Here is a 10,076-nt window from a genome sequence, read left to right as displayed (position 1 = left end):
GACGATGACGTTGGATCTGGAGGCTCCAGATCAACGGTGGAGATGCGTTCCAATGGGTGATTGGATTTGACGAGGTAAACAGGCAGAGTTGTATAGGATTTGAAGTCTGACGTGGATGATGCATTGGCAGAAAGTCGTGTTTCACGGGCATTCTTAGAGTTAACGAAATAAATGGTCATTTTGAGAATGTCCACAAGAACTGACACTCAGTTTATTACAAAATAGGTGGCCACCTCCCTACGAGGCATTATGTAGTGATGATTACGCAGAACAAAGGGATTCAGACGGATAGAGGAAGGGAAACCAGAAAGTCAGGAAGCAGAAACGAATAGTCAAAAAGAAGATTTTCTTTAAAGCCATGAACTGACAAAAAAAGAAGGAGAGTAAGTTAGACGCAGAAAGCTAAGAGCAGAGAGAAGAAGCTGAGTTTACCTGCAAAAGAAAAAAGGTAGCATTGAACCAGACAGAGCCAGAGAGAGTCAGAGAGTTTGTGTACTCCAGAGAAGGCTTGAGAGGTTCAAGTGAACTCCTCTGTATATGCATGTCATGTATGAGTCTCAGATTGGGCTCATACTACTGTGACCAATAGAGGTCGAGTTTCAGTAAGTAGAGTCTGTGTACTCCAGAGACTTGGGGGATCCAAGTAGAGTCTTGTTGATTTATATCTGTTGTGTGAGACTCAAATTATCTCACTATTGTAAAAAATCTGCTTTTGAAAATATAATAGAGAGGCCACCACTGAAGGCTAGACCAGGAGACATAGCCCAGGAGCATTGGGTGAACTCCTTATTAAACTTGTTGTGTTTACATGTTTGCCTATTATGTTTTCTCTAACTGCTTTAGTTTCTGTGTATTTCGCAATCTTATCGATCCGTTGCATAAAATAACATAGGCACATCCAGGCACATGAGTATGTAATACCTTAATTGTTTGTCTTAGATCAATATCAGATCATAACTTCTAGAGCTCAGACCTCACATCAGATATGTGATTACCTTAAGAACAGTCACTCGAACCTTGAGAACAGTCACTGTGGATAGTGATTTGTTAAGAGCTCAGATCTATTGACACTCGAACTTGAAATAAACCTTAAATAATATTAAGCTTGGATTTATCTGTTTCGGGCTCGGTTCAGTGATAAAGTGGCAGTTTATGTGCTATAAGTTTTCCTCGTGCTCAGATGATAGCAGCCTTGCACCTGACATAAGTTTCCTTCATGCTCAGAAACAATAATAGTCTCGGACCTCAAACTCGAACTAGAACCCTAAAATAGTAATGATGCAAACCCTAATACTTCAAACAACAAGGATGTGGAGAAGCTTGGAAGAAAAATTGATGCCCCCAATTCCAGCAAAGGCAAGGAGATGAGTCAAGATGACGTTAGAAGAAACCATACTCCAAGAAGATATGGAGATGGTGTCAAGAATGGAAGAGGCAATAAATTTGATCAAAGGATCCCAAGACAAAATGAATTTAGAAGTACATCGAGGCAATCTCCATCCTCAAGGTACCAAAGTATATTTTTTGGTTATTCTTATTATTTTTGGGGAACATGGAAAAGGATTGTAGGGCATACCACAAGGACAAATATAATGGTCCCCGTCAGTCTCCTAGAAGCAACTTTGCAAGAAGAAATCATGCCTCTTCATCTATGTACAAAAGGGAATGCTTCAAATGTCATAACATTGGACATATGGCTCGTAATTGTAACTTGAATTGGGTCCCTAAACAAGATAAAACCATGAATAACAAGCAAGAAAAGAAAGTTACACAAGTATGGAGAAGGAAGAAAATTGGATTAGAAAACATCTTGAACACTCAAGGCATCAACTCATGTTGCTAATATGATAAGTACATCTTTGTCAGATATCATATTCCAAGTTTTGATGATAAAATTCTTCCAAGAAGGAGACCATGCATACTGTTAGGGGGAGCTTGTAATTCTTAACATTTCTTGCAGAAGCTCTCTGAGAAGAGTCCTATGAAACCCATGATGATGTCTTCCACTTGATCACAAGGCAACAATATTTATTGTCTTGAAAATATAAAGGAATTTATGTAGGCAGGGGGAGTTGATTGATCATCTACCTCATCCATTTCCATGAAGGCATACAAAGGCTTAGGAGGAGCAAGTACATTAAAGAAGAGCACTATGGCAGGGGGAGCAACATATCTATCATGGAGAACTATCATCAATGAAGAAAATACGATGGAGAATCATGTCAAGAAGTAGCTTGATAGGGGGAGTACTTGGTGACCCCATTTTCCATTGATGTCAAAGGGGTCGAAATTGTTGATTGGAAAGAATATTGCCATCAATGACAAAGGGGGAGACTGTTGGTCAAAGTTGTCATTGATGTCAATATGGGATTTTTGGAGATGTAAAATATTCTTGTGGTACATGAATAACCCTAACCTCCTCATGCAAACCCTAGAAAACCCTAAACATGACTATGATGCATATTCAAGTCACATAATGCATACATTCCTAGCTACATTTATATCCCTATCTTGATCTAATGATGCATATGATGCATGACCTAATGGTGCATATGATTATGCATGATCTAATAATGCATTACGATGAATGAAGGAGCATTCTCCATGGAAACCTCCTAGGCACCTAACCCTAGCCATACCCTAATCTATGTCTTGCATATAAATATGACCTTCACATCCATATCCTTTGCATAAATGAATTTCTAACCTTTTCCTTAGAAATAAATTCCTAAATAGCATCCTATGCTTTAATCATCTATTCCCTAAATCATATCATAATAAACCCTAACATGAAGACCAAATCTAGAAACCATAAGTGGGGATCTAGGTGAATTAAGTTATGGCTATGATTGTTTAAAAATATATTAAGAATACAAGGAGATACATCCACTACGTGAAATATATCCCCCTTGCAGTATGGAGTCAACCTTGAGATAAAAACCATGTTATAAGTATTAAAACCCAGCTACAAAACCACAGTAAAATGAATATAATATATTGCAGGTCGGCTTTCATTCATGTTGGCTCTCATGTCATCCTATTCTCCAACTGTCACATATTTTCATTCTGGACAAACCACTATAAATATAAACCTAAGCTCATTTGTTTCAGTCAATTATTTCAGTGATCATTTCAAAGAATTAGAGGATTGTAATTTGGTGAAGAAGCACGGAGATAAGACAGGAAGCAAAGGAGGACATTGTGATTTATGTTTGGGCTAATTTTTTGTGATGGGATTAACATTTAAATCTCAAGAAACATACTTCGGAAGCTCCAACAGACTTGTGACATTAAATTCAGGTTGTTGAGGGCTCAACGTACTTATCTCTAACCATATTAAAGACTAGTGAACAATCTTAGGTTTTGACAGCAATTTGTGGAGGACTTCACCTCTGCAACTCGGATCACAATCCTGTTATAGCCTGGAATTTCAAACACCATCTCAAACCTGCAATTTCATCCCTATGGGCAACCACCTCATGACTGCAAAATTTGACCTATGGAGAAGGTCTAGTCTCAGGCTCTGATTGCAAAATATGGGTATTTGTGAACAATCACAGCTCAGATCTTGAATGACAACTGAGACAAACCACACTTTGGAATTGTAGAAGGATAGCAAACATATAGCTTACCATCAAGAAATTCTTGAACTATGAAGAGACTCAAACCTGTGGTAATAAGACACAATCCCTTGGTCCTGAAGTTGGACAACTACCTGTGGAAGACTGAAGAACAGTCTTGTGGAAGAATTGACATAATTTTTTTATCATTGTACTTGGAAGTAAATAAAGAATGAAATCTGGTGCACATATTATGACATGGCAGTTTTGTAGTGACAAAAAATGGTACCAGAGCGTAGGTCACAAGTTCTATACACCCCCACCTTGCGTTAGGGGGAGATTGTTGGACATTGGATAAACCAACGCTCCCTGTGTGTTTCGCAATATGGACTAACTGCCTCTTGTGGATCCTTATCTCTAGCGATGTGATCATTGACTAACACATACAGGTTTTGGTCTAATGATGATCGTGATTTCCAATAGATTCATTATAACGAAAATTTTAAAATAAAATATCAAATTGCACATAATGGGATCAGGTTGCTAGACAAGCATCAACACGAGCATTGCAAATATATAAAATTGAAAAATACAAAAGAAAACAAAAATTCAAATATTGAAAAAAAAAAAAAAACAAAAAAATACAAAAGAAAAAAAAATCAAATATTGAAACAAAAATAAAAACAATAAAAAAACACAAAAATTTAAAAACAAATAATAACAAGTAATAAAACATAAATAAAAAAAATTGACAAAAAAAATCAAGTATATAAAATATATAAAAAAGACGGAAAAAAACTATAAAATGTAAAAAAAAGTCAAAATTAACTTGTAAAATTTAAAAATTTAAACCAAAAAAAATGGGGAAAATATTTCAAAAATATATATAATTTAAGAAAAAAAACAAAAATTAACCAAAAAACAATATCAAAAACAATTTTTTTTTTTTATGTTAAGAATAAATAAAAACCAAATAATTAAAAAAAGTTTACAAAAATTACAAAATTAAAATAAAACATATATATATGAAATAAAAAAATAAATCAAAAGTAAAAGTAAAATTTAAAATATTTAAATTAAAAAAATAAAAACACAGGCCCCAGGGCGCTAGAGCCGGTTCCGGGAATCGGTTGCTACCACCCCCAGGTCGATTGGGTTGTGGGGGTAGGCTGGGAGGGAGCTGCATGGGAATCAGCCCCTAACACCCCTCGGTCGGTTAGCGGGGTAATTTTTTTTCACTTTTTTGCATTTTTTATTTGTATTTATTTATTTATTTTAGAATTTTAATTTTATTATTATTATTATTATTATTATGTGTTTTTTTTTTTTTTTAACTTAAAAAAAATTGTTTTAGTTTTTTTTTGTTATTTTTTTTCCCTTAAATTATATGTTTTTTTGAAATATTTTATTTTTTTATTTGTTTTTTGATATATATTTTTTTTTATTCTTGTTTTTGTTTTTAATTTTTTCTTAAATTTTTTTATTTTTACAAGTTAATTTCTTTTTTTCTTTTTTACATTTTATGGCTTTTTTTATATTTTTTTATATTTGATTTTTTTGTCATGTTTTTTTATTTTACTTTTATGTTTTATGACCAACATGAAAATCACCAACATATATATATATATATATATATATATATATATATATATATATATATATATATATATATATATATATATATATATATCCACACCTAATACATTAGAAAAAGTGTAAAAAATAAACCCTCTAATAAAAAAAGGTTGTTGTTGCATCGAAACTTTTCAAAATCAATAAGAAAATCACTAACAGAAAAAAATGTTCATACTTGATACATAAGAAAATTTAAAGTGCCAAAAATATTTTATAAAAAATGTGTACTCTGAATCACCACTTTTCAAAATTGGGTGATTTTTGCCACCGAAAAAAAACCGGTACTAGGTAATTTTCTCATTTGATCGGTAGCTACATTATTTGTGGTCTCAGTAGACAGCGTTTTTTTTGGATGTCATCATGTGATTCGAGAATAACACCGGTTGTTGTATTTCAATTCAATTGTGATTATTATAGTAATTATGGTAAATGTTTTGTTTTCGAATGCAGATTATGTCATTTCTTATTGTTACTTCAGCGAGTTGTTTGCCATCAATATTACATTGAAGATGGTGGGACGATTAAAAATATAGGCTAGATAACAATGTATCTAGATAACGATGATGATGATTAAACTATGATTCAGGAATAACTTTGGTTGTTTTCTTTTGATTCAATTGTCATTATTATAGAAATTATGGTAATTCCTTCATATTCGGATACATATTGCATCAAATTTCTTACTATCACTTCACCTGGATATATGCCATCAATATTGCATCAAAGGAATTGGGGCGATTAAAAATCCAGATAACATGGTATTTAGATAAAGATCAGGATGATTAAAAATCTAGATAATGGTTTATCTAGATAGCAATCTATCTAGGAGTGTGTCATAAATTTGTCATTATGTTGCTTTGCCTACTAACGTAACAAATTTTTGTTCTATATTCTCAACACTCCATTTATCTATTTTGCTTATGCTAGATTGTGCAAGTGAAAACATAAATGTATTCCATTAGATTGCTTATTATAGCTTTCGCAACATTATTTATAGGTGTCAACATGAACAAAAGTATTTTTTGTAAATTTTGTGATTAAAAAAATTGTTTGTGAGTACAAGCATGCATGAATTACTCGAAAGGTATGTGATTGTGAGAAATTAAGGGGCGAAGTGCATAGGTCTACACAATAGAATCTTCAAAGCTTCCTTGACACAATGGATTTCCTCTGCAGTCCTGCACATATGCCTATTTACACAAGCATAACCATAAAAAAAAATTCACTATGCAAGGAGCACAACCTTTAATCTATTGATCAACAAAGTCTTTAGTGCAGAAGAAGTTGATTCTGCTGGAGTGCGAAAACCACACTTGGTTTGCAAGAGGTGTTCATTTACATTTGTGCTTAGGTGGAAAGTTTCCTGGGAATGGATTTTAGTCTGCGGAGAACTTTCGTTTGGGATACAAAAATCCTAATAAACATTAAATAACATAAAAACTATTCATCATCAATAAGGTTCAATTTCATAAAACTTGTTTCCATTACATGTTGATGGATCATCGATCAAATTGTTAATTTTATCGATTATAATGTTATGTGTTGAGAATATGGGAAAACGGTATCACCATTAATAACAAGTAGTGCATCATTTGTACATATTTCCAACACAAAATATTATGACTGAGTATGGCCTCTTGGTAATTGTAGGGCTTCTCTTCAGAGCCTCCTGGTGCAATTAGATCATAGCACATCGATAAACAATATAAGCTCCTCTTCGTTGTAGATATTCCTTTAACTTTTCTCTGAATTAATAACATGAATTTATCTATTCCTAGTGTGATTGTTGTGATACTTTCCTTGTTGCAATTGTGGACTGTTTTATTTTGCTGATTTTATATAAGGCAACATAAACTCAAACAATACTCTAAGCTCTTAAACACAATTTGCAAAGAGAAAATGCTACATGATTTGTAGACAACGCCTTCTTTTTTTCACAACATTTGATTCGGGAATAATGTCGATTGTTTTCTTTCAATTCAATTGTGATTATTATAGAAATTATGGTAATTCCTTCATATTCAGATAGATAGTGTCAGATTTCATACTGTCACTTCCACTAGTTGTGCATGCATTGTCAGTATTGCATCGAAGGTCTTGCAACAATTAAAAATCTAGGCTTGATAACAGTGTATCCAGATAATGATGAGGATGATTAAACCATGACTCAGGGAATAGCGTCGATGGTGTTTGTAGCAGCCTTTGGTTGACTTTCTATGTAAATAAAATATAACCAAGGTCATGGGAAACATATTCAAAGATGAATGTTGGGAAAACAAAGTGATGGGGTATCACTGGTGATTAATTAATGATTATGGAAATTGGCAAAGGAAAATTGGAAATAATTGGAATTCTATTTATGAAATAAAGGAAAATAGGAGAAAATGAAGGTGAAGAGACACAGATTTGCATGAGAGAGAAATTGAAGGAAAATAAAAAAAAATAGAGGCCTCAATGATAAAAGGACTTATGAGGATCAGTTGCTAGCCTTTTGATAGTTTTTGGGTGGATCTCTCTTCTATTCTCTCATTCTCGCATACTCTTACACACTTAGGGAATTCTTGGGGCACTCTAGTATTCACTTAGAGTTGGAGAAAGAAGGAAAAGGAAAGCAGGAAAGCACAAGGGAAAAATGGGATTAACGACTACAGCTGGATTTATTTGCGGGTAACATGTTGCATGTGTTATTTCCTTGCTGATTTATGGATAGATGGTATATGCATATGATTTTCTAGTTATATGATGTCATTGGCATGGATATTTTCCCGGATTAATAGTCGTTTTAGCCTTGCCTTGCCATTTCTTGGATAGCCATGGTGTTGTAGGTTTTTCCACTTGTTGTTTTTCTGATTGATGCTCAAGTTCCTTATGATTGCGGGTTGGAAAAAAATCTATGGAAGCCCTGGAACAACTTGGGTTGAGTTACTAGTCCTGGAGCCTAGTTTGGGATAAACACTCTAGAGCCCTTGGTGGGTTGAGTTACTAGTCCCCGAAGTCAAGTTGGAAAAATACTCTAGAATCCTGGAAGGTTATGGGTTGAGTTACTAGTTCTTGGAGCCCTAGACAACTTGGGTAGAGAGTGATCTGGTTGGTGTTAGTGATGTCTAGTTGTGGAGGTGGAATCATTGTGGTTGAGAGTTGTTTGAATTAGTGTCTGGAATCCCTAGTTTGGTTTTTTCTTGGTTTATTCCATGAGATTCCACATTCATGCTTGAAATATGGAACGAGGGTGATTTGTTGAGAGAGAGATTTGGTTCATCCCAATGTATGGTCGGGTGGTATGTGGAAGTCCCTGACTTGGTTGGTATTTTCCTATGTTAATATGAGATATTTCCATATAGTGATCTATGAGCATTTCTAGTATTATATTAGTGATATTATGGCTAAGTTGTCATGGTTTATATGCTGGTTATTTTCTAGTTATATGTTGGTCATATTATGTGTATTATCTATGGATCTTGTCATGAATCACTTAGTTATTGATTGATTAATGAATGTATGGACTAATAATCATTTTTGTTGCTATGTGGACAGGGCATAGAACTTTCTTGGTGATTCTCATACTATTATTGTTGGGCATGGAATCCCCCCAAGGCATGTTTTGGAGCTCAAAGCCCAAGTTTTGACCCAATATTGTTGTAAAGACTCCGCGAATTGCAGGCGCAAAGTGAAAAATGTATGATAGAGTCACAGGGTTGTCCTCCCTAGTCTTGTAATGTAATGTCAGCCTACCCATGGTCCACGGACCATGGGATTGTATAAATAGAGCGAGGCTCTAAGCGTAAAAATTAACTAAGGAGATAGCAAAGTAGAAAAAAAGAGTAAGAGTCTAAGTGTCTAAGTGTGTGTTGGGTCGTAGAGTAGGAGAAGGCTCTGCAGCCAAGTGTGCAGAGGCCTAGTAGTCCGCAGCTGAGTGCGTAGGGTGGAGTCGAATCTGTAACCAAGGAAGAAAATAATAAAGAGAAGTTTTATCTTAATTCTGTGTATCTGTTCTTGGGTTATTGTGTGTTTGATATAAATTAAAAATATATTGTTTATTCACTCTGCTCACCTGTATGAATGATTTATATTGCTAAGTATACTTTACCGCATACAAGTAGGCTAAGTTAATCAACTAACAGCAGAATACTAGTAAGGACTTGGGTAATAACAGCATTCGGTCCTCGAGTAGGGTTGCGTGAAGGCAGCCTCTCAGGCAGCGAGGTACGGGTAAGTGCACGTAGCGACATGTACGCAGGGTCGAACCGCGGACCACTTGAACTCATCAGATATCTCCAGGGTGCGGAAACCTGGTTCTAGCACCCTCCCATACTACTTCGGGTGAGACCTTAGTCCGCGCTCCGCGGACTATTGCCGAAAGGGCCAGTAGTATCGAGATTTGTTTGGCTAAATCACCTCTGAACTTGGGTTAGGCCCCAACAAACCAACAAATGGTTCCATTGCCGGGACCGAGATCTACATAAGGGATGTTTGATGTCGTGTCATTGGAATTTGACAAAGAAAGAATTGAAGAGTGGTTGGACAGGAAACTTCACGAATTCGCAGCGCATGAAAACAGGAATCCACGAGTATCAAACGAAGAGTGGTTAGAGTGCTACTTATATATAGAAATCCACGAAATTTTCTTTTCATCCTTCCCCTCTGAGGTGTACAAGTGGATCGTGAAGCTAGCAGACAGTCAAGGACAGTGTAGGCTCGACAAACCTATTGTGTGGACTCCAGAGTTGGTGCGTAGACTAGAAGCATCGGAAGATAAGATCATGCACACTGTGGACCATTGGCTCGATCGAATTATAGGAGGGTTTATCACCGAGTTCGCGGTAGATACTTCAATCAGCTACAGTGAGGCGAAACGACGCTTCCTCAAAGGACAATGAGGTA

This window comes from Pinus tabuliformis, chromosome J (genome assembly GCF_031772625.1).
Source record: "Pinus tabuliformis cultivar Carrire ecotype Pingquan chromosome J, CPIR1, whole genome shotgun sequence".
NCBI classification, from domain to species: domain Eukaryota; kingdom Viridiplantae; phylum Streptophyta; class Pinopsida; order Pinales; family Pinaceae; genus Pinus; species Pinus tabuliformis.
Note: the sequence above shows the minus strand (reverse complement) of the source record.